Below are 6909 nucleotides of genomic sequence, written 5' to 3'. Positions count from 1 at the left end.
GGCTTCATGTAGCCTGAAGAGGTTTACTTATGGCTTCAGAACTGTCTTCTTTTGGGGTTGATTCAGTTTTTGTGTCCAGGTGTTCCCCAAATTGGAAGCCAGCCATGGAAAAGAGAAAAAAATACAATGAAAGAAAAATCCATAAATTGAGGAACTTCACATTTCACAATACTTAAGTGATGAAAGCGTCTCTCGTAGAGTGGCACGTCAGGATGTACTTGATGCCTAGAGGTATTTCCAGGTAGAGGTTCAGATCCCTGTGACTGGCCCTACACCAGCGTTTCCTTATGCTCACCACTGTTGCTAGCACTGCAGAAACAAGCTACCAGAAGCTCTTCAATTTTAACCACTGGGTTATTTACATCTGCTTTGAGGGTACTGTAGATAAAATCTCTGAGGCCCTGGGATAGACTCACTGACAAAGTAAGGCTGACACAGCTCCCGTTTCACCGCTGCTAAAGGTGGCCCATGCTTAGTGTCATGAGGTAGGACCCGTACAGCTGCACAGCTCGTCCTTCTGGGCCACTGCTCTTGCTGCACTTTGCTGGGGAGATCCTTGTTGCAAACAGAACTGCTCATCCTTCTTTAAACAGGGAATAAAAGCTTGAGAGAAGGAAGGCAAAATTAGGGTTGGGGTTTTCTTGTCATCACCAGAGCCCATGCCTTTTTCCATCTGTGCAGAGAGAAGCTGTCACAGAAATGATGGGAGGCTGGTGGTGAGAACTGACCGCCAGAGAAAGACATCTTTAGTAGTTTGGAGTGTCCAGCCGATGTTGTTGAGTGGTATAGATTTATTTGCTAACTCATTTCTCATTAAAACAGACAGATTTTTTTCTTCCTAGCAGAACAGACAAGAGTGGAAAAGTTTCACATAATCACTGATTTCTCTGAGATAAGACAGAATTATCAAGCACTTTAAATCTTTTCCAACTCGATATGAATCCCATAAAATATCAAAACACCAGCATCTAAACAAAGGACTTCAATAAGCTTGGGCTTGATATTTCTATTATGTTCCAGTTTGGAATGAAAGGAGATTTGAAATAATCAACTTTCCCAAGAAAACGTGACTTCTGAGACTCGCGCAGCTCTAAGCATCCTTGCATAAGCCTCAAGAAGCCCAGTGATCCCTGCTGACAGGCAAGTCTCCTCCTGTGCTCAGTGATGCTGCAGCCAGTCCAGCATGCCTGCCACAAAGGGAATTCTCATTCCCGTCCTATGGGATGCTCAGGGTTATCTTCCAAGGCGGCAGCACCGGTTGCCAACACCATCTTTTGGGGAGGTACTTTCTTAAGCACACTGATGGAAACGCAGAGGTCTTCACGGGCGTTCGAGTAACCTTGGCACATCTCTGACAAGTGGGTAGGCCTTACCTTCATCCTGCAGAGGAGAAAACAAAAGGTGGCCTTGGCACATACAAACTATTTTCTGTTGAAGTGAACACAGATGTTGTAGAAATAAGAGAGTTCTCATTAAAAGAGTTATCTTTTCCATTGCACTAACAGATTGATTTCTACTCCTGCAGCAAAGCCGAGTTTCATTTGTAGAGGACTGTCCTGAACAGAAGCAGATGTCAGACTATTAACTAACAATATAAAATGCACTGGTTTTATAGCAAAAAACATGTTGTTCTTTATTTACATTTAGGTAGACAAGATACCTAAAATAGAAGAACAAGACCCAGCAAATACACTACATCCTAAACTGCGCAGGCACCAATGGCTCTTGGCGCTGGTTTTCAGATGGGAGTTTGTAGCCCCAGGGCGAGCGGTGCACTGCTGGGTAATACCCACCTCTCTCGTTCATTCACCTGAGAGCTGGAAAGCACAGGTAGCCACCGTCTTCAGCTGCTCCACAATTTATATCTCTTCTGGGCGCCAGACTCTCCATTTGCTGAGCTATTTGAACTAAATGGGAGCAGTAGAAATACAGTAATGTTGGCTGATAACAAAAGCTGAAGCAAGGGGATTTTCAGAGCAGCTTTAGGGCCTGAAGGCTACTGCAGTCCTCCTGTTTGTGCTCCAGAAAGGTGATGCGGAAATGACTCTGGCTGTGACAGAGAGAAGAAATTTAAATTTATCAGCAGGCTGTTCTCTTTAAGCATTGCAGCAGCTTTCAGATACTACCTTTGGGAAGAGTGGACTGGCTTGATGGAGGGAGAGAGGAGCTCTTCCATAGCATCAGCCCCTCCGAATCTGCATGGTGGCAAGCAGCTGCTGCAAGTGCATCTTCCAAGCTGTCTGCACCGCCCCATCAGCGCAGGAGCAATGGCAGGGGCGGCACAGCCAGGCTATTGCAGGGGCCGTCACACGAGAGGAGCAGTGAGCAGGCAGAGAGCCAGAGCTAGTGGGGACGTGTTGGGACATTTGGGGGTTAGAAGAGGCTCTAGAACGGGCAAGCTTAGTGAATGAGCACAAGTGACATGCCATGACAGGCACTCCACAGGCTTTTGCTCTCCAAGGCATGGTGCTGCAGGGTGTTTCAGTCAAGGTCCTGTGTACACAAGGGATAAAGCATCTTTAGCAACGATGCTGGATACTGTGGTGCCCTGAAATGTGCTGGGGAAAGACCTGTCACTGCTTTAATTGTATTCAAAAGTGCAGAGCTAGAGTGAATAATACCATGAGCAGGTCAGCAGTTAATTAACTGGTTTGCTATAAAAGGGAAGGGTAACACACATTTTCTTCCATCTGGCCTGTTTAGACCAGACCTGTTAAGAAGAAGAACATTTATTCATTCAGGTGTAAGAAAGCGTGGCCCTGCTCTCAGGTCCTCGCCGCTATGTGCCAGTGGAAGAGCAGAAGTGGAAGAGAGCCCCAGATGATGCAGGAAGCATTATTTGAAAGGAAGGCACCTTAGGACCGCACTAGGAAAACAAGGAAAAGAAAACCCTTTTGAAGTTGACTAAGCGTCAGTGTGTCTGAGCAGCAGAGTGAGAAGTGAGTCAATGTAAAATATTCAACGAATCATTTAAATTTGAATTGAAGGAACTCAATGTCTCCATTATGAGTTTCAAGTGGAGAAAGAATTCCTTGAGGAAAGACGTAAAAAGTAGTTATTGTTATAACATGAATATCTTTTCTCATGAAGGTTAGAGAGTGTTACATATGTCGGTAAAACCAAGAGGCTATCAAAGGATTGTCTCATTTACGTAAACAGTGTGTTGGGAATCCAGAAATACCATCCCCAGGAGTTAATTCTACAGGTTTGTATGAGAAGTCAATGCCCCTCCAAAGAGCAGGAGGCTGAGCTGGAGCCTGACGCCCTGGGTCTGCTCCAAGCCTTTCAGCAATACTTGGCTAGACACATAGGTGCACAGTTACATGGCTCATTACTTCCGTTCCATATGGAAATTAGGAGAGGGGAAAATGATCATTATTATCCATTCGAGCACACGGTTACCTGATTTCAGTGTGTGGCTGCAGTGCTCAGTATGCAATTGCACTCTCAGTGAAACAACGTCTGGCTTTCTGTACGAGGGTTAGTCCAGACTGGGCTTAAAGTGATAGCCTTACACCACACTTAATAACATCGTGGGGGTGTTAAGAGATTCTGGCTGATATCTGTAAATCAGTATGTCAGATATCACTGTCAAAACCTGCTAGGTCTGAAAATATATTGACCAAACTCTGTTTGAATTGATCGGTACTTGCTCTACTTGACCTGTTCTTGCTCAAAAGAGACCAAGAGAGCCTTCGAAAGAATAGGCTAACTCAGGCATTATATTTGGAAGGGCAATGAAGGCAGCAGTGCTTCCAGCCCTTAGGGTTAGATTTTGGGGTTTGGGATTGGGGGTTTTTTGGGTTTTTTTGGCAAGTTTCATGTCATTTGGAGTATCTTAAAGTCCATCTCCATGGACTCCCCTGGCAAGGTGGACTCTGAGTGGGGGGGTCCTTGGCTCCATGCTGAGGACAGGGAGGGGCAGTCACACCTGGCAGTAAGCAGTGGTCTGAAGGACATCTTCCAGCTTCCATCCCTCCACTCTGCTTTTACATTTTAAGAGAAAAGTTCTCAGCTTCATGGGTGTCAGGAAGATCTTGACAGCCAGGGACACTAAAGGGCTTGAAAACAGAGAGCCAGAGAACCTGTACTGTGTTTGACTTAGCTGTGTTGGGATGTTGTTGCCTTTAAGGTCACTGTGGGAGTGAGTTCAAGACAGTCTGTGAGACTGACAAGGCCCAGATCAGAGATGGATGCTGTGGTATATGCACTCGTTCATCCTCCTCCTCACACCGGGTTAGATCTGACTGTGCAACCTCCCTAAGAGTGCAGCAGACTCAAAGCAGGAGGATGTCCTATTCCACTGATAAGAAAAGACAATTTCAAAACAGCATTTGCAAGTTAGGCTTGATAGTGAACTCACTTCCTTGACAGCCCCAAATATGTTTCATTGCCTGATCTTAGCAGAAGTCAAAATTCACCTTGACTTCACTGGGCAGGGAGCAGACTAAGCTGAAGCCTGCATCATACCACAGCAGTTTTACCCTGGTAATTCTTCATGTCCCAGCAACATGCAGCATCCATGTATCAGCGTGTTGCCAGCAACTGGCACGTTGCATTTACAGCACCGGGTGACTTGCAGTGAAGGAGAACCACTAAAAGACCCTCTTTGCTCGAGAGAGTACTGGGACTACCCCACCAGCAGCTGGAGTTACACACTGTGGCAGAAGTCCCTCCTTTCCCTAGGGAAACAGAGCTGAGCTGGGTCTTGAAATGACAGACAGCACACCTTCGCGGTGGAGTTGACCTGTGCTCAAAGCAATTCCCATCCATCCACATACCTTCTCAGCCATGTTTGGTGCCCCTTTCAAGCGGGGCCAGCTAGGCAGACCCACATAAACATGGGTGCCACTTCCCCATGCCTGAGAAGTCACTAGCTCTGCAGTGGTGATGCTGGCCGAGTCACCTGCACGTGGTTGGTTACTCCTCCAGTGTCTGTCCGTAATTACCCATCCGTGCCCAGAAGGGCAGGCAAGCTCTGCCGCAGCTCACAGGAAATAATTACAGAGCAGCTCACCTTCCTGCAGCACGAAGCTCTTCCTGATACGTCCCAGAGGCACCGGCAGCATTACTCACGGTGGGTGACGTTTCCCAGCGTGATTCTCACTCCCTGGCTTGGCCATCCAGCCCGCTCCCATCTGGGGCTGGTCAAGCCCAGGACAGCACGTCAGTGCTGGGGAGTTGGGGAGGAAGGGGAGGAGTGGATGTGGCTCTGGCTGTGGGAAGCAGCCCATCAAGAAATGCTTGTTTAATGCACGGCAGATTAGCTTGCCTCAGGAGTGAGCTGCTTCTGTAAATTAAACGGCTCCTCATGAGTCAGGAGCCCAACCCTTTATTAGAGTTGCGTATTTTCAGAAATTGCTGAAGAAGTAGCAGGCATTTTGGAGAAGCTGTTTCACAGTGGTGTGGTCCCACTTCCCATTTACTTGGCTGGTTCCTGTGCCGCCTCCACAGCTCACCAGCTCCATACATGGGGCAGCTGGAGGTGGTCCAGCGTGGTGCTGCCCTGGAAGAGGTGCCCTCCCACCCTGATCCTGCCCTGATAAGGGAGTGAAAGGCAAAGGTTGGTGATCTCTCATGCCAGCTTTGCTGAAGAGATGCCTTCTTAGCAGCTCCCCCTGCAATACTCCTTGTTCTCTTAACCTGGAGATGCCTTGAGACTCCCTCGTTGCTCTATAGGAGTGGATGCAGGTCTCTGGTGGAGACCCAGCAGCCTCAGAAAGTCTCTTTACCGGTTTATGGTGATGTCTTAAGACACAGTACCTGCCTTCAGGAGGTCGACCTCACAGCTGTGGCAGAGGGAGAGATTGCGTGTTGTCCTTGTCTGGTGATCTGTCGTGGTAGCATACAGCTGAGGGACTGCCCTCACCCCAGCCCATGGGTAGGCTGGAAGAAGCTGGGGAGTGGGACCTTCGTCCTCACCCACCCCTAGCCCTGCTCTGTGGAAAGAGATGAACACCCTCCCCCGATGGAGTCCGTGGTGAGTGGAGAAGCCCATAGCCCATTGTCACTCTGGAGGATCATGGAAGCCTGTGGCCCTGCGAGCTGATGCCCACTCAATGACAAGCATGGTGCGTGGGCTCAGCAGGCTTTTCGGGGCTGGAGGAATTTGACTGCTTGTTGAGTTGTTTAAGATATCCTTAGCTGCCTCACCAGTCACCTACTCACGGTGACGTTGCAGAAGATGCCAACTGCACGCGATCTTTTCGGAGAGAAGCAAGACCACAACAGAAGGCTGGGAGAAAAGGCAGAGAGAAGGTAGAGGGAGGCAAGACCCATATTCTAGATGGTTTGGAGTGTTTAGCCAAAAACTGAAGTCAGTTTATGGGTCATCTATGTAGCTCTCTCCAGCCTATTGAGCTATGTCAAGCCCGGGCTCAGAAGGACTCGCCAGCATCTCCATTCATCACAGGGTCCCAGACTGTTGGCTTGGCATTTGTAAGGAAAAAACTTGCTCCATCCAATCTGCTGCTGCTATGGTATCAATATCGAGTCACACATTTCCCCCGAAAAGGGTGGCTGGTGACAAACCTTATCTTTATGGTTTACCCACCTGGGCAGGTTGCTCGCTTCCCAACCTGTCCCCCGTTTCTGTCACTGTACTAGGAGCAGGTGACATCAGTAATTCAGGGATTTTTAGTGTTAACATTTGCTGCTTTTTATGTACCAGGCTGAGCTGGAATCTGACTCCTTTGAACCATTAAGCCCATGGGTTTCTCTATAATGCCAGCACCCAAAGGGTGGAAAGGGATACCAGGCAACCCATCCACTGCCATCGTTTGCCAAGAGAGCCAGATCAGTCTTTCTCCTCTGCATGCTTTTGAGGTCCCTTTCCTAAAAATGACATCCACAGACAGTAAACTCTATGGGGACACTACTGGAAATGATCACGTACTACCGAGAATGCTG

At 48.1% G+C, this 6909-nt stretch overlaps 1 long non-coding RNA gene across 2 annotated transcripts; it reads right to left on the bottom strand.

The window, feature by feature from the left end:
- Nucleotides 1-290: 290 nt before the first annotated feature.
- LOC140646850 (uncharacterized) lies at nucleotides 291-5156 on the bottom strand. Of its 2 annotated transcripts, none has more exons than XR_012040586.1 (3): nucleotides 4782-5156; nucleotides 1794-2050; nucleotides 291-1380 (listed from the first exon to the last, which is right to left on the bottom strand). It is a non-coding gene; the product is annotated as an uncharacterized lncRNA (long non-coding RNA). The 2 variants fall into 2 exon arrangements; XR_012040587.1 differs by having other exon boundaries at nucleotides 1811-2050.
- Between the last annotated feature and the right edge of the window lie 1753 nt (nucleotides 5157-6909).

This window comes from Ciconia boyciana, chromosome 2 (genome assembly GCF_034638445.1).
Source record: "Ciconia boyciana chromosome 2, ASM3463844v1, whole genome shotgun sequence".
Lineage (NCBI taxonomy): Eukaryota > Metazoa > Chordata > Aves > Ciconiiformes > Ciconiidae > Ciconia > Ciconia boyciana.
The sequence above is the reverse complement of the archived record's forward strand: the minus strand, read 5'-3'. Positions and strand labels throughout refer to the sequence as shown.